Source organism: Prionailurus viverrinus, chromosome D2 (genome assembly GCF_022837055.1).
Source record: "Prionailurus viverrinus isolate Anna chromosome D2, UM_Priviv_1.0, whole genome shotgun sequence".
Lineage (NCBI taxonomy): Eukaryota > Metazoa > Chordata > Mammalia > Carnivora > Felidae > Prionailurus > Prionailurus viverrinus.
Genome location: NC_062571.1, coordinates 69,195,988 through 69,214,599, shown reverse-complemented (window position 1 = coordinate 69,214,599; position 18,612 = coordinate 69,195,988). Strand labels below are relative to the sequence as shown.

At 42.6% G+C, this 18,612-nt stretch overlaps 1 long non-coding RNA gene across 1 annotated transcript; it reads right to left on the bottom strand.

Moving 5' to 3' along the window:
- Positions 1-945: 945 nt before the first annotated feature.
- Positions 946-17,245, bottom strand: LOC125148078 (uncharacterized). The gene is made up of 3 exons (XR_007145411.1): positions 16,941-17,245; positions 3,083-3,158; positions 946-1,100 (listed from the first exon to the last, which is right to left on the bottom strand). It is a non-coding gene; the product is annotated as an uncharacterized LOC125148078 (long non-coding RNA).
- Positions 17,246-18,612: the final 1,367 nt, after the last annotated feature.

The following is an 18,612-nucleotide window of genomic DNA, read 5'->3' as shown; positions in this document are numbered from 1 at the left end:
TCACAATTAGAAATTCACTCCTTTGGATATATTTTCTCTAGTCCATTTCTTAAAAATGGCAGAGCCAGGGAGAAGCTATCGTTCTTGAGCAAATAAAACACTAAACTGGGGCACCTGCATGGCTCAGTCAGGTGTCTGACTCTTAATCTCTCAGATCATGATCTTGTGATCTTAAGATTGAGCCCCATGTCAGGCTCTGGGCTGCGCATGGAGTCTGCTTAAGATTCTCCCTCTCTCTCTCTCCCTCTGCCTCTCAAACAAACAAACAAACAAACAAAAACAAAACAAAAGCAAAACAAAAAAGCAAAAAAACCACTAAACTAATATACAAAATGTTAAATAACAGAAGTAATAATGTTTTATATTTATACAACATATTATAGCTTCTAATATGGGAAGTGGGTAGAATGTACACTCTTTCCCCACATTTTACAGATAAGGAAACTGAAGTTCAAAGAGGCAAATGACTTGCTCAAAGAACAAGAACACATAAAGAAGTGCAAAGACAGAGCAGAAGCAGGTCTCCCAGCACAGTGCCTTTGCAGAGACGGCAAACAGCCACAGAAGCCACATCTCCGCATTTACGATCTCTACAGTTGGAAATATGCAGTTTCTTCCATCCATGGGGACCAGGGAGCATGAGAATGATCTGCACACAACCTGCATGCCCGTCCTTCCTTGCCATCTGCATATAGTATCTCAGTGCCCTGTGGGCACAGAATTCAAGTGGACCCAGGATGCAGGAGTTTAACGAGACTCAAAGGGAATATAAGGTAAGCACATTACACCTAAGAAAGAGTCAGCAGGGCACTGACCTCACTTTCCATGTGAACCAGAACTCCCTCTAAACACAGAGAGAGAGGGTAGTGGCATGCTCAAAAACACTACTGAGCAAGGAACCCCATCACGGCCTTTCTTAGCCAAGTACTCACACCAGATGCCGATCGGTATATTCCTAGAACTGTAGAAACGCCACATATCGAGCTCTCCCAGTGGTCCTGCTGCCGCCCCACTCTTAGACTTAGGCTGATGGGAGAACCAGTCAACATAGACCCTCTCCATCATGAAATCATCTTCACAAATGTTCCTTGAGAATCCTGCTGTCCAGTGAAAATGAAGTTCACATAAAAATAAACACAAGAATATTTATGGCAAATATTTAACAACAACAAAATGGAAACAATCCAGTATTCTCAACCGGTAGGTGGAAAAACAAAATTTATTACATCCTTACTGTAGAATACTACTCGGCAGTAAAAAGGGACAAACTTTTTACATACGACACAGATGAATTTCAGATGCATATTTATGCTAATGAAAGAAGCCACACTCAGGAAGACCGTATGGAAATCTTCTGAGATGGGCTCCATCTGGAAAAACAGAGGCTCGGAGAGAATAAACAGTCTTTCCAGAGGCAGGGCTCAACCTTCAAGGGGCCCGGCTACAGGGCTTACAGCTGGCAAGGAAGGGCAACATGCAAAACCCAGGTGAAGATTCAGGGAAAACAAAGCCCTCAGCCCCTTTCACCCCAGGCAATCCCGGAGCAGAATCAGGTGAATGAAGCAGGCAGCCGTTCACAATAGCTATGCGACGCCATTCTCTGCTGCATTAACTCAACCCATATTGATCTAGCTGACAAGTCCAGAACTAGAACTTAGCCTTGATGATTCACTGCAACTTATCATGGTCAGTAGTAACTAATACTAAGAAAATCTGCTGAGCAACGAGATTTCATTTTCCATCACAGGGTGACTGAAGCTATTTTTATTCGGAGTAATTTGAATTCAAAGGCAACCATAAAAAAAAATGGACAAAGAAAGAGAGACCCTTATCACAATCCATTTTTTCAAACGTATCAGAAATTATGAGAAGTAATTCAAGCATTTCAGCTAAAACAAGGCTAAAGATAAATCTTGGCTGTGGCCCCAGGTCCAATATACCTGCTGTCCTTAATCTGTTTTTTTAAAAAATCTCCTTTAAAAAGGAAACTTTGTTCCTGGCATCATTAGAGTGTGCCATTCTCTTGACCTGGCCTCAGCCCAGCACTTTCCAAGCACTAGGCCATCAAACGGAAATTGGCACTGATCGTGTTCTTTTTCTGGGCTGCAACTATAATCAATGCTTACACCAAGTAAGCATCTTCCGTGGGTTGGTGCTGACCTGGGTGCAGTGGGGGTTACAAGTCCTCAATACGTACCTTATGTACATATTGCCTTCGTGCATGGAAAACTTTTCTCCAAAGGGCAAATGATGGGAGACGATATAAACCCAAGTGCTAAAAATTCACATTCAGGTAAGAATATTGAGTTTAAAACCAATGGTTCTCCAGCTTTATTGCACTTCAGCCTCACTCAGGGTGCTGTTAAAAATTCAGACTTTGAGCACCACTACAGAAGTTCTGTGTCTATAAGTCTAGAGGGGTCCTCAAGAGTCTGCATTTTTAATAAGCCTCCCCCCAGGTCCGGTAATTCTGATGCTAATGGCCCCAGACCACACATCTGTGGCCTCCACTGACTAGTGTTTCTGCAAACAAGAGGACCACTGCCAAGAACGTTCAGGAAAGCCACGTGAAGAGGCTGAGCATCATTCGGGTAAGTCAGAAGTCTTTCTCTTATGAAAAAACATAAAACAAAACAGGACCTGGCAAAAAGGAAACAAGTCAACACCCCCTCCTTTCTCATTTCCATCAATTTCAAACATCCAAATCTCTGGTCTCATCTCTTTGATGAAGATGTCCTGTGATATGGGAAAGGTCAGTCTCTGGGCCTGCAGCTAAGAAAATATTTGCACTAGGAACATGATGGCTAAGAGGGAGGCCACACAGGAACCCCAAAGGTCAGGGCTGCGGTTAGTTGATGCCACTGTTGGTTTGCTTCTGGGTGGAGCGTGCCTTGAGTTTTGGCTTTGAGTGAGGAAAGTCCCCAGGAGGCCCATATAATTGTGGGAACCACCGTGGAAGCTCTCCACAGGCTCTGGGAGAGGCGAAGGAGGTTAGAGGGATGCCAGAACAGCTCCCAAGGACACCGGCAGCCGTGTCCTCAGCCCGGGCCAACTCCGTGGATCTCACAGCTTCCTCGCTCACCTTGAGGTTTCCCTGGCAACTAACTCAAGAGAACTGGCAGAAAGACGGCTTCTCTGTGAGAGTTGCTCCAACAGATCTGCATACAAACAGAAGAAGGGACAAATGAAGGCAAAAATCCCTGTGATGGTTGAAACCAAAAGAAGAGTGGCAATCTGCTGGTTTCTGTCTGGGCAAAGGAAGATCGAACACATGATGGTTCACTTGTGAATATTTTTGCAGCATTTTGGTTTCAGGCTATATGAATGGCCGGTCAAAAATTAGTAATGATAGGGGCACCAGGGTGGCTCAGTCGGTTGAGCATCCAACCCTTGATTTCAGCTCAGGTCATGCTCCCAGGGTCGTGGGATCGAGCCCTGCATCAGGCCCCATGATGAGCATTGAGGCTGCTTAAGATTCTCTCTCTCTCTCTCTCTTTCTCTCTCTTTCAGTTCCCGGGGAGCTCAGTCAGTTGACCATCCAACTTCAGCTCAGGTCATGATCTCACAGTCCATGAGTTTGAGTTCTATGTCAGGCTCTATGCTGACAGCTCAGAGCCTGGAGCCTGCTTCAGATTCTGGGTCTCCCTCTCTTTGCCCCTCCCCTGCTCACATTCTGTCTCTCTCTCTCAAAAATAAAACATTAAAAAAAAATTTAAGATTTTCTCTCTCATGGGGTGCCTGGGTAGTTCAGTCGGTGAAGCATCCAACTCTTGGTTTTGGCTCAGGTCATGATCTCTCAGTTCACGGGTTCAAGCCCCACATCGGGCTCTGCACTCTCTCCCACCGTCTCTCTGCCCCTGCTTTTGCTTGCTCACTCTCTCTCTAAAAAGATTTAATAAGTAATAATAATATGTATAATAATGCTTAACACAATCTGTCATGGAGTAAACCCCCATCAATTAGTAGGTCTCAATCTGGGCTGCACGTGGGAATTACCTGGGGGCAAGAACACCAACGCCCAGGGACACCTGGGTGGCTGAGTAGGTTGAGCATCTGACTTCAGTTCACATCATGATCTCACGGTTCGTGGGTTTGAGCCCCACTTCAGACTTGCTGTCTGCACAGAGCCCCTTCAGATCTTCTGTCCCTCTCTCTCTCTGCCCCCCTCTACTTGTGCTTTTTCTCTCAAAAATAAACATTAAAACACACACACACACACACACACACACACACACAAAATACCGATGCCTGGATCCCACCACCAGAGAACGTGATTTAATAAATCTGGGTGTGCCTGGGCATCACAACAAATGTCACCATCTCCTTCAGTGCATATAACCCTGCAAGTTAAATACCCTGAGCTCCTTTCTACAAGGAGAAACCAGTATCTTAGAGGTTATGAGATGTGTCCAAAGTTATTCACCTACTATGTGAGTAACGTGAAAGTGATTCGAACCTGAGCCTGTCTGACCCCCCAAATATTTACCACTGTGGAGCTATTTAGATACTGATCCACTATGGCAATATTTAGAAAAAGAGGGACTTTGGGTCTGGGGAAAGCCAAAGCCAATGAAATGCAGCAGATGTGGAGGTTTGGGCAATCAGGCCCGGAGAGAAATGAACCAGGGTGGGGAGAGTGAGGCCAGGCCGTCAATCAGCAGTCTCTCTGAAGGAAGGTGCCTGGCAAAGCTCTTCCCGTGCAGCTGTCCCAGGAATTCTGCCTCCTACACAGCTCTCGAGTGTCTCTGCTTGTCCCCATTTCTATGGCTGCCACACTGCTTGCTCTGAGCTACCATTTTGTCTCACCTAAACTACTTTAACTTACACTTAACCTACATTGGGCTGCTTGCCACACAGACCCAACGGTGGGGCTTAACCAAACAAGAGTCTCTATTTCTCAGTCACCAGAGACTCTAGAGGTTAGCTATGTAGCGGGGACAGCACCTACAAAGTCATCAACGGCCCAAGTACTCTCAAAGTCCTGGGTCCACATTCCATGCAGAAAGAAGAGCGGCAAAAGAAGGAACAGGTGGTGTCCACCCCGGGAGAGCCAAAACCTGACCAGAAATCCTCAGCAGATTTCAGCATATGTCTTGTTGGTCAGGTCTGGGTCACATGCCATCCTTATCTGCAAGGGAGTCTGAGCAGATGAATAGCTCACCAGATGCATTTTCACTCTGAAAATAAAACCAACGAGCAAACAAAATACTGAGGTTTGGTTGATTAAGTGAACTGCCTAATGACTAGCTCCCTGTTTCCATCCGTTCCTCTCTGGCCTTTTTCCCAAATAGTAAACAATGTATATCTCTAAAGGGCAAACGTGAACCCACAACCGCTCCAGAATAAAATCCTTCAAGGACTTCCGCTGCTTTGGTGCAAAAGCAGGGTGCCGTGATACAGTCTACGCGGCTGGACCACGCAATACAGCCTCTGCCGCCCCTCCCCCCAGCTGTCAGCTCCCCTCCGCTAGCCTTCTCTCAGCCTTTCCCATCTACCAGGTTCCCACCAGCCTCCGGGCCCTTGAACACTCTGTTCCTTCTGCCTGGAATCCTCCTAAATGTCCTTTCTTCCATTTTGTATCCCAACTCCCATGTCCCGTCTCTGACTCCCGTGGCACCCCCAGACTTGATCTGCTTCTTGTGGTGTGATCTCACATCACCTTGTGCTTCTGTTTTGTTCTTCTTGCCACATTTCATAAATTGCAAAAGGAGCTGTTTAAGGTCTCCTTTCCCTCTCACAACGTGACCTCCATGAAGGCAGGGTCCTCATTGGTTCGGTCTCCATGATACTCCTAGCTCAATGCCTCACATATGAGAGGTACTTGAAATTTTTTGGAAGAATGAATGGATGGGTGAATAAATGAATGGGATAAACTAAGGTAAAACAACCTTGAGTTTAGGGAACAACTAAAAAAAATATAGTCAAGACAACCAAAATTTTTTGTCTCAAGAATCCACATCACTCAGTCCTGCATGGACCCTTGGTGAACCCCAGGAGGAGCTTCTCACAGGTAGGAATTAGTGAGCCCAAATCATAAAAACCAAAAGCATTGGACTTTCACAGGGAGAACCAGACTCCTAAAAATTGCATCACATGGATGTTTCTGTAACAGAGCAAAATAAATATATAAATATCTTGTCAAAATTGTAAGACAAGAAAATTTTGAAACATTCCTAATAGGCAAGTGATAAAAAAGAGAAAGTAATTATCCATTCAGGATATGTAAAATTTCGTTGATATGCTCTGTAGTGTGCAGTTACTATCATTTGATTTTAACACACATTAAAAAATGTATGAGGGTACAGAGAAAGACAGATACCATATGGTTTCACTCTTATATGGATCCTGAGAAACTTAACAGGAACCCATGGGGGAGGGGAAGGAAAAAAAAAAAAAGAGGTTAGAGTGCGAGAGAGCCAAAGCATAAGAGACTCTTAAAAACTGAGAACAAACTGAGGGTTGATGGGGGGTGGGAGGGAGGAGAGGGTGGGTGATGGGTATTGAGGAGGGCACCTTTTGGGATGAGCACTGGGTTTTGTATGGAAACCAATTTGTCAATAAATTTCATTAAAAAAAAATGTATGAGGGGCGCCTGGGTGGCTCAGTCGGTTGAGTGTCTGACTTCAGTTCAGGTCATGGTCTCACCATTCATGAGTTTGAGCCCCGCATCGGGCTCTGCAGCATTGGTGGTGCAGACAGCCTGCTTGGGATTCTCTCTCTCTCTCTCTCTCTCTCTGCTCCTTCCCCACTTTCTCTCTCTCTCAAAATAAATAAACTTTTCAAAAAATGTATGAGAATATTCTTAAATTCACTCCAGGCTTTGTTCTCACAGTTCCCAACCCTCTCCTCGCCCCCCTTTCTCCAGAATCATATGCTCTTAAATAACTCGTTCTATGAGGTCTCCATGAATGTAAGCCTGAGACTTGGAACAAAACTATAACATTTCTTTAAAGGAACTGAGATGAGGAAGGGCCAAGAGATAATACTGCGAAGAAAGGACGCAAGCCAGACAGCACTTAGGCAACTTCAGTGATTATTGTTAATCGGCTTTGCTTAAGTATTTTACTTAAAATTCACAATTATAAATGTATAGTTTTGACAGTTGACTAGAGTTGTGAAACCAGCACCATGATCGAGTTCAAAAACAATTCCTTCACCACAAGAAGCTTTCATAACCATCTACAGCCAATTCTCTCTGTCAACCCATGGCCCTAGGTAACCACTCATCGGCTTTTTATTGCCATAGCTTTGCCTTTTATAGACATTCACATAATCATGAAACATGTAGTATTTTTGTCTGGATTTTTTCACTTAGAATTATACGTCTACAAAACATTTCTGTTGTTGAATATATAAATAGTTTGTTCTACTTTAAAGCTAAATATTATTTTACTATGCTGGATATACCACAATCTATATGTCTGTTCACCTATTGATGGATATGTTGTTTTTCTAGATTTTTGTGATTATGAACAAGGCTGCTATGAGCATCTGAGTTTTTGTGTGAACATGCGTTGTTATTTCTTGGGTAAATACATAGGCATGGGATTGTCAGACCATATGATAAATGGGTATGTTTAACTATATAAAAAACTACCAAACTCTTTCCCAAGGTGGCTGTACCATTTTGCAAAAGCACCAGCAATATATGGAAGTTCATTTGTTCCAAATTACAGCCAACATTTTGTATTGTCAGTCTTTTTAAATTGTAGCCTTCCTGGTGACTGCGTACGAGTACTTCAGCAAGGATATAACTTGCCTTTCTCTTCAATGACTAATGGTGTTGAGTATCTTTCCACCTGCTTATTGGACGTTCATATATACTCTTTGCAGGAAAAGTCTGTTCAAATATTTTTCCTATTGTGATAGAGATGTTTTTCTTTTTATTAGTGAGTTGGAAAAGTTCTTTATATATTCTGTGTACAAGCACTTTCTTAGATGTTTTGTAAATACTTTCTCCCAGTCTGTGACTTGGATTTTCATTTTATAAACAATTTTCTCAAAAATCATGAGCTTTTAGTTTTGATGAAATAAAATTTATCATTGTACCCTTGGTTCTCATATCATATGTAAGAAATCTTTGCCTAATCCAAAGCAATAAAGATTTTCTTCTTAAATCTGATTTTTAGGGGTGCCTGCGTGGCTCAGTTGGTTGCGTGTCCAACTTCTGCTCGGATCATGATCTCACAGCTCTCGGGTTCAAGCTCCATGTCGGGCTCTGTGCTGACAGCTCAGAGCCTGGAGCCTGCTTCGGATTCTGTGTCTCCCTCTCTCTCTGCCCCTCTCCCAGTCACGATCTCTGTCTCTCTCTGTCTCTCTGTTTCTCTCTCTCTCTCTTCCTCTCTCTCTCAAAAATAAACCTTAAAAAAATTAAAATGTTCTGATTTTTAGCTTTGACTACTAGATTTATAATACAGTTTGTACTCAACTTTGTATATGATGTGAGATAAGGGTTGATGCTCTTTTTTTCCATATGAATATCCAATTATTTCAACACGATTTGTTGAGAGACTGTTATTTCTCTTACTGAATAAACCTTGGCACTTTTGATTTATTATTGGGGGTCAATAACTGGATTCTCCTCTCTGTTCCATGATCTGTATGTCTACTTATCTGTTAATTCCACACTAACCTCATTACGGTAGCTTTACGTAAGTCTTACAATCAGGTAATATACATCTTGCAACTTTGTTGATTTTAAAAATTATGTTCTCTATTCTAAGTCCTTTGAGTTTCCATTTATTTCAGAATCAGCCTGTTAAATTTCTACATAGAAAAAAATTCTGCTGATATTTGGATTGTGATTATGTCAAATCTGTGTATCAATTTAGTAAGGATGACATCTTAACAACATTGACATTTCCAGCACACAAATATGGGGTATCTCCCTATTTTTTTAGGTCACCTTTAATTTTTGTCAGTAATAGTTTATACTTGTCAGCAAACAACTTTTACACATTGTTACAAATTTTTTCTCTACGTATCTCATGTTTTTGACGATTTGCAAATGTTGCCGTTTTTTAAATTGCAATACCCAGTCGTTCATTGTTAGAATATATATATAGTTGATTTTATATGCTGATTTTGTGACCTTGCTAAACTCACTAGTTCTAATAGTGTTTCTTATTTATTTGTTTGTTTACTTATTTATTTTTTTCCCAGGGGTGGGGGGTGGCAAACTGCATTTTCTACACTGACAATCTTGGAAGGAAAAAGCAGTTTTACTTTTTCCTTTCCAATATGTAGGACTTCAGTCTTTTGCCTTGATGTGTGTTACTGACTAGGACCTCTAGAATGATGCTGAATAGATATGGAGAGAGAGGACACTCTTTTAACTCCCAAATTCAGAGAGGATGTATTCAGCCTTTAACCATTAAGTGTGACGTCACAGACCAGACATCCTTTATTACACCTTAGTAGTGAGGTTAAATTACCCTAAAGGCTGCTCAGGACCTACCTCAAGAAAGCTTAACCAAATTGTGGAAAAAGCCTAAATGTCCATCAACTGATGAATGGATAAAGAAATTGTGATTTATATACACAATGGAGTACTACGGGGCAATGAGAAAGAACGAAGTATGGCCCTTTGTAGCGACGTGGATGGAACTGGAGAGTGTGATGCTAAGTGAAATAAGCCATACAGAGAAAGGCAGATACCATATGCTTTCACTCTTATTTGGATCCTGAGAAACTTAACAGGAACCCATGGGGGAGGGGAAGGAAAAAAAAAAAAAAGAGGTTAGAGTGGGAGAGAGCCAAAGCATAAGAGACTGTTAAAAACTGAGAACAAACTGAGGGTTGATGGGGGGTGGGAGGGAGGGGAGGGTGGGTGATGGGTATTGAGGAGGGCACCTTTTGGGATGAGCACTGGGTGTTGTACGGAAACCAATTTGACAATAAATTTCATACATTAAAAAAAAAAAAGAAAGCTTAAAAGCAAACCTTGTTAACACCACACTGATCCACAAGTAACTCACCAAGTAACGTATCAACTTACTAGAGTAAATTCTAACACTCAGTAGCTTTTAATTTAGAGTTGACATGCTATCTCTCAGACACTCATTTATGTGACAAACATGTATGGTTGAAAAGTTTATTTAAGACATGAATTACTGTTTGTCCCCCTGATATCCCCTACCCTACTTTTTAAGCCTGTCCTTTAGTTCTTTTCCAGTTTTTCTGGAAGTCTTTGTCCCTCCCCCCCCCCAACTTGGGAAAAGGGTGTAAGATGCTGGGAGTCAGGTATTCCTATCTTTTGTAAAAATCCACTGAAGAAGGTGGGTGCATGAAGGGGAAGAGACATGTTTTTTCCAGACTAAGAAGTGCGCAGAGGACAGGGGTCCCAAGAGCAGCAGGGCCCCTCATGCTGCTCCCCAGTGGGCTTGGTAAGCCCTCTGAGGGGGATGGTTGTGTGACCTGTCCAAGGACATTGCTGTCAGGTGCCTAAGCAGTCAGCATTAGCACGGCTTCCTGTGCCCTTGGCCTGGCCTGGAAGTGGAAAGCTTCATGCTCAAGGAACCAGGCAAGCTGGGGCATTAAGGAAATCATGAACTGACCAAGATCAGAGGCTCCTCTCTTATTTCCTAGATTCATATGCATCCAAAGTCAGGAACTGAAATAACGAGAAGGTGTCCATAGCCAGCTTGGGTAGAGGGGAGAATTCAGCGAGAGAGTTGCAGTGAAGCTGCTTCAGAGGAAAAAACATAAATACCACAGTTCTCAGACCTAGCTATATAGGTCTTGAAGACCTGCACATGAGTATGTTGGTCTTAAAATCAGTTTTTACGTGGTACAGAGCTAGGTTGTAGCGCTTTTTCAGACACCCACTAGCCTTATTCAGCCACAATATTTTGGAATGAATGCACTCTCATGCAGTTGACCTTATGCAGACATCCAGAGAGTGACTGAAAATGACAGGTGATGGTGCATCCAGTATGGACAACTCCCATGAACACCTGGAGGGTCTCCTTTGGGACTTTATAAGAAGAAATAAGGATTTGTTGTAAAGAACTGCGCCCACACCTTCAGAGCCATCAGTGCCTCTGAGATGCCTTTGAATGAAGGTCCTCTGCTCTGTACCAGTGGGGCTTGTGGGTCTATCACTCACCCATTTGAGCAAGTGTTAGGATACTTTCCATGCAGAGCTGCATGAACATTTCTTCTACAGTATTCAGAACCATTCCTTCTGGAAGATTTTTCCTGTCCTCTCAATCTTTCTCCTCCAGATCAGGCCTAGTTGGGTACCTGGGATGGAAAGACACTCGTCCTATTTCTCTGAGTATATTATGATTATTTTGGTTACAAGTGACATCAATTCAATTTAATTAGCAGAAAAGGGGATTGGTGGCCTCAGGGGGTCCAAGGACAGAGTGAACTAGGAGAGGGAAGGACAGGGATGCAGCCAGGACCTACAGCAGTCCAAAGTTGGTTTCAGACTCCTCATGACACCTGTCTTTTCTGCTTCTCTCTGTGTCAACTTGCTCTGTCCCTCAGACCAGACCAGCTCCTTGCACGTGATGGAACACATGGCAGCCAACAGCATCCAGACTTTCTACCATATGATTTGAACTACCAGAAACACTGCTTGGTTGATCTTTCTGGTCTTAACACCAAAAATCACAAGGAAATACCTTATTGGCCCAACTTGGGTCATGTCCACCAATGGATCAATAAACTTAGATGCAGCCAGCTAAGAAGATGACAAGTCCTGGGGGGATGATGCCGATTCGACGGCAGAATGATGGGGGGTGGAAGGTGAGAGGAACAATACTCAGAGGAAGTGAGGGCCAGGAGCGCTGGCAGGCCCCAGTGTCCCAGTGTCCTAATAGGGCCTCTGCAATAACATGTTAGGTACAAGTTCAGTAAATAGCAAATTCATGCAATGCCCATAGCTGAAATACCCACAAACACACGGAGACACACAGAAAACGAAGGCGGTAAATTGCATCAAGTCATAAATTACTAAACTTTTGATCATTTCCTTGAGACTAATAAGGCCAGAGAACAACTTTACTCAGGAATCTTCTCAGAAGACACGGCCTCAGTTTCCATTTCTGCCAACTTCGGCCAACAAAATTGACTCCAGAGGCCCCTTCGTATCTAGCCTTCTGTCGCTTTCACAAAATCTCACCCATGGGGAATAAGGCCAGATCCAGGTTACCATTTTCATTCCAAAATGAACACCTTCTAAAATTTGACATTTGGGGCTTTTGCTAAAGGAGTGACACATTTCTGGGGTTTTCTTCCATCTGGGAATCACCTAAAGGTAGGGGGAGCAAATCTGTCCTAATTAAACAGCTCTAAGGCAAATTCATTTACATATGATTTGACTATGTTAATAAAAACAGATGATTCTCTCTCTCTCTCTCTCTCTCTCTCTCTCTCTCGTTTGGGGTCTCAGTGCTTCACTGAAATTAGAGCACCAGAGGACAAAATGAAATAAAATGTGATTCCCAGAACTCTATCCACATGAAGTTGACTCCAAGAATAAAGAAGGGAGGGCATCAAGACAAGGTAAACAAAGAGGGATGGGCAGGTCAAAGGTCGGGGACAGTACCTTCAAGTCCATTTTCTCAAAGTCACTAAGTGGACCAGAAACTGGCCATCACTCACTAGCTAATTTCTTGATAATCATACTATTCTCATTTATACCAGTTACCTTGGTGTTGAGATTATAGTAGGCAACTCTGGCCTTGTTCCAGAATTTCTTTCCAAAATGATAGAAATCACTGGCATAACTAGAACCATTTGAACTGAATCTCAAGTTCAAAAGTTCAAGTTCAAACTTAGGCAACTGCTGATCTTCTAGGAGTTTGAATGCTCTAGCTTTAATAACACCCGTGAACATTCACTGAACTCATCCTGTGCCAGGCACCGTCGTATATGCTTTACAAACTCAAGACTCCTTTCATCTTCTCAACAACCCAGTGAGGAGTGTTATTATTACAATTATCACAAAGCAGTATGGTGGCCCTGGGGTCAGACCTCCTAGCCTCAGATCGTGGCCCCACTACTTTCCAGCTCTGCAACATCAGGTAAGTCAGTGAGCTTCTTTGTGCCTTGGTTTTCCCTTTGATAAAATGGGAGTGGACACAATAACACCCACCTCAAGTATTGTTGGTAGAATCATTAAGTTAATAAATATAAAGAGCCTGAAGCAGAGTCTGACACTCGGTAAAGTGCCCCATAAATGTAAGCCACGGTTAGTAGCTCCGGGTTATGTATCAGGCACAAGGAAGGCTAAAGAATTTGCCCTAGGTCACTCGGCTAGTAAATAGCAGGGCAGGGATTGAAATTAACCCCTACTCGGAGTGTCTTTGCCATGCTTAACAAAACTGACACTGCACAAAAGCTACATTTGTTGCTACTAGTTTGTCCAGCACTAAGGGCAAACTTGGAACAGCGTGTGCTTTCGGGCGGGCTCCAGCATTTTCTTTGCATGCCAATTTGTTTCTTCATTAATGACTGCATGGCCGGAATGCTTTTCAAGTGGCTTGGAATTGATATTTGGGTTCAAACTACAGAGAAATGTTTCTTTAAGAAACTAGATATTGGGCATAAATGTCTGCTATTCTTCACAGATTACTGAAGAATGGCTTTTTCCATGTTCAATTCAGTTTATGTCTGAGTAGATAAATTCAGAAGGGCTTTGAGATGCTACTAAAAGGGGAAAAAAGGATGCTCAACTCAGAGAAGAACTGAGGTAAAATAAATGTTCTGCCGAGCAAGTGATTGAAGTCAGTGCAAAGTATAAGACAGCAAAACAAAGGAAGGCTAGTGCTTCCTCCAGCTCCAAAAAAATAAAAATAAAGGGAAATTGATGCAGCCAAAGGAGGAAAGCAAATTTGCTGGAGGGCAGGGAAGAGCTGGGTCAATCCTGGTTTTACTGAATCTTAAATGAAGCAAATAAACAAGGAACACCTCCCCACCCCCAACAAATTATATTTTCCTCCCAGGGAATTTTTCCTCTGTATCTCTATTTTCTGGCAAGTGAAACAAGAAGCAAGAGTCTGAAATGCCCTCTAGGGGATATCTCTGTTTCGTTTTTTTAAAAAAATCACAAAAGGCATCTGCGTAAAATGGCTCTGTAACACAATGCTTCTGGCCTGAGATTGGGGTTGCAAGTTTATAAGGCTTCACTTCACCTTTCAAAGCCTCCCACGTGACTGACTTGTCACCGGCTCCCCCTTTGCGTTACATTCATCTCATGTCTCATTAGGCAGCTCCTGTCTCTGCCACTCAGGGTGCAAATCAGCACAGCAGGCCCAGACTCCACAAAAAAAAAAAAAAATGCTACCTGGGTCTAGACTACACTCCCTGCGAATTTAGCAGGCCTTCACCCAGAATATGGGGTCACCTCCTCCCCAAAGCACTTCCGTATTAACCCCACCTCATCCCCAAGCCACATCACACACTGGGGTCCATACTTTCTTCCTCATCCCCGCCCCCCCTCCCCCCATCCCATACACATTGAGGGTGATGGGAAAACCACAATGGATTGTTTCCCAACCAGGCAGATGTGGTCACACATCTCCCGGTTTTACAATTCATAATTCGGTCTCCCACCTGTTTTATCAGCAGGAGATGCAGTATGTGTGTCTTCCTCCTGCAAATCATACCCGCTTTGGGTTTACATAATTCAAGGATGATCTCTCTAGAGTTTCTAAACAGCGACGAGCCACCGTTGTTATAACTTCTTCTTGCCACCGGGTGTCGCTGTTGGAAACCAGACCCATGCAGTCCTGTGCTGGTCCAGGGCCTCTAAAATTCCTCGCTGGGGTAGACATTCCCACACGGGCTGCTGTGGTTCTTCGAGGGAGGAGAAAGCCCTCCCTCCCTGCTAACCCTGGCCAAGGTTCTCATGCTTGGACCCCCATGCTTGCAGCTCATACTGTCTGGTTTTGTCAATTCCCACAGAGAGCCTGGAACAGCCCAAACTGGAGTCAGGACTGAGCCAAGACAATTAGCCTACACCCAGTTTGGGACACAGCACAGTTACCTGGCAAAAGTCATGAATCCAGGAAAGGGTAAAAGATTAGGACCAAGTGCTTCAGTTCACCACAGCTCCAGAGCAAACCATCACACATCATGTGTGACCATGTAGAAGAAGGAGTTCTAGATATCTATATATGGAATTCCTTACACTGAGTCAACCCAGGCCTGAGTATTAATATTAATTTACATAAGACTTAAATGCCAAGAATAAAACATTCATGACCTTTTCTATTTATATATTCTACTTATTTCTAAAACCGGTTTGAAAACCTCCATTTAGAAAAAAACCTCAAATACAATAAAAATTAAAACAAGAACTAAGTAATAACGGCAAGTAAAGGAATAATTGCTTTAAAAATCCTAGGGTATGGAACATCTTGCAATTGAGCTCCAAATTAGCTCCGAGCTTCCTGGCAGCCAAGGCAAAGAGGGAAACACAATGGCTGACATATTTCTTTTGTGTCATAAAAGGACAAATCCCACTTCATCATGACAAACATTTTCCCACCTTTAAGAGCTGAGAATGTGAATATGATAATAATTTGTTCCATTAAAAGTAAATATTTAAAACATTTTAAAAGGTGATATACCATGAGGTTTTAGACAGGGTGACCATATAATTTGTTACTGAAACCAGCACTTTTACTAGTGAAATGCAGTGCCATAGACAATGATGTTGGGATAATTGTGTTTATTAGAGCTATTCTGTGAAAAGTGAGCTAGAGGCTCATCTTGCTCTAGGAGGTGTGATAGTGCATTAACTTTGGATTAATGCAATTGGGTTCAGCACAATTTCAAGACATAGTCTCAACAATTAGGAGCGAACCTAATTGGGCACAAGCTACCCTCCCCATAAAGACCTGTTATGCACTTATACCGCAGAAGATAGAGAAGTTTTATTTGCCCCCAAATAGTCATGTTAAAAATATGACATTTATCCAGCATTATGACCATTTCGGATGACTCTCAATATTTATCCAAGCACCTATAAATATCCCTCTCTATTTTGCCTTAAGGTAGGAAATGGCTGGGCCTTTCTCAACTGCTATATCCTCTTGACAAAATGTAGACACACTTTTCTCTATGTTTCAAGTCCAACATTAGGACAATTGTCTACAGTTTGTCAATGTATATAGCCTGTTAATAAAAGGATTTCTGAAAGTCATATTACTGTTCACTTTGGAAAAGTAGAGACTGCCTTACAATTTATGAATTACATTAAAAATCCTGTCCCCTTGGGGTGTCTGGGTGGCTCAGTCAGTCAAGTGTCCAACTCTTGATTTCAGCTTAGGCCATGATCTCACAGTTGTGAGACTGAGCCCCACGTTGGGCTCTGCGTTTGGATTAGCATTACCCTTCTTTTGGAGAAATTGCTTTTCTTTGTCTCTCACTCTGACATGTGGTCCAGTAGGACCTGACGTATTGAAAGATAATCGTGTCTCTTTAGTCTAAATATAGGCATTTTGTCTGTATCCGTTACCTATTACTGCATAAGAAATCTCACCAAAACTTAGTGATTTGATATAGCAATGATATTGTTTTCACTATTCTGTGGATTACCTCGGTGGTTCTTGTGCTGATCTCATACACATTCCCTCATGTTGCTGATGTCAGTTGATAGCTTGAGTGGGGCTGGAGGGTCCATGATAACTTGGCATTGGCAGCCGTCTGGGCCTCTGTCTCCATGTAAGTCCATCCTGGGTTTCCTTGCATGGCAGTAGCCGTTCAAAACTGGAAGCTTAAGCCCTCTTGATGCCAAAGGTTGGACATCAAACAACTTTACTTCTACTGCATTTTGGTCAAAGTAAGTCACAGGGCTAGCCCCAATTTCAGACAAAGGGAAATATATGCCGCCTCTTAATGAAAGGGACTGCAGAAGCATATTAGAAAAGGCCTTGTATATACATATGGAAAGAATCATTGCACTAAACTTGTAAATAACCTACCCTATTCCTGAAGCTGGAAACATTTGGGGCCAAGGTCCAGTAGCAGCCGTTGTTCCAGCAGCCTTGTGGAAGGAACTAGGGTGCTGTGGACAAGAATGGAACTGACTTCTGGAGAGAAACAGAAAAAAGAGCTGGAGAGCTCTGTTTGTTCCAGCCACTCTGAGTCTGTTCTCCTTGCAGTTTGGGTTACATGAGCAGGTTAGTCCTCTTCGCCTCTCTCCTAATCTCGTTTCAGGTGGGTTTCTGTCATGTGCTCTCCAGGAGACCAGCTGGACACATACTTACTGCCTTTCCCTTTGCTTTCCTCCCCTAGAGGATGGAAGAAAGGGTTGAAAGTGGAGATCTGTGGATCTTCAATTAATTATGTACACAGGCGCAGCAGCCCTCTCTTTCTATACGTCTGCCAGCTCAAAACGGAATAGTTTGGTAACACTCTTACTGCCAATATTCCCTCTTAACTTCTGAGAACAAAAACTGACTGTGAGCTCCCTGCAAGCAGCATCTTGGTGAAAGACCAGGTTGTGAATGGCACCATCAGAAGAGCATGAGAAAGGAGGTTCCTTCGTCTCTTCTCAACAATGATTTTCAATTTTGGACTTGGAAAAGCTCTGGTAGCATCTGTGTCAACATTATGGCAGAATCTACAGTCTTGTTACCATTTTGGATTAGCTTCTTATGGCAGCACGTAAACCAAACTTGGTCTCGAAGGGCTCTCAACAAACCACTTCCAGCCCCTTCCTCTTAGAGAGATACCTAGCATGAGGAAGGAGCTATTCAGTCCCATAACAGTTATTCTATCCAAAGTGGGAGACCAGTGGCCAATCCAGCCTCTTAGCCAATGGCCAATGCATGTGGCCATTATCATACTTTCCTCCCAGGGCCTCCAGGTTAATGGATGGGATTTATTGGCATAGTGTGTTAATAGATCCATCACCAGTGGCCATTCTGAGGACTAAGCAAACAGCAGAAAGGCAGAATAATAAGTCACAGAAATAGGGAGCTCCATTATATTAAGGTACGAAACTGCTGCTGCATTGAAAAGAAAAATTATTTCAATTTACACTGAAAATCGAAGCCCCTTCAGCGGGAGCCACCAAGGAAGGATCCATTCTGTGATATCACCTGGTGCTCCAAGATGACCAGCGGCAGAGCAAATACCCACGTGCCCAAATATCTTCACAACAACAAGCTCCTTCCATTTTTTCCCTCCAATAACACTGGGCTTTGAAAGTTTGGACTTCCAAATACACTGAAATGATTAATTAACAATTTATTTTCTGGTTTTTTTCTGCATCAAAGACAGGTCTAACTGCAAATTAAACAATCTAATCAGCGTGAGGTAAAGGGTTACCACACTGAGTTGCTATAATTTCAGACAAAAGGAAAGAAAATTTTTAGTTCGCATATTTATCCACAGATTTCATAGGCTATTTCTCCGAAATTTCCTCTAAATATTGAAAACAGTTTAAGGACTTTCATTAATACCTTCTGTGATGTATAAGCGTCCAAACTATCAAAAAGAAGTAAGAAAAGTAGTAAAAACAAAAACAATCAACACTTTTTGATTGTCAAGTATTCATAAATATTCAAATATATATATATATATATACACACACACACACATGTATATGTGTAGAGACATTCAGAGTGTTATTTAAATATATATATTCAG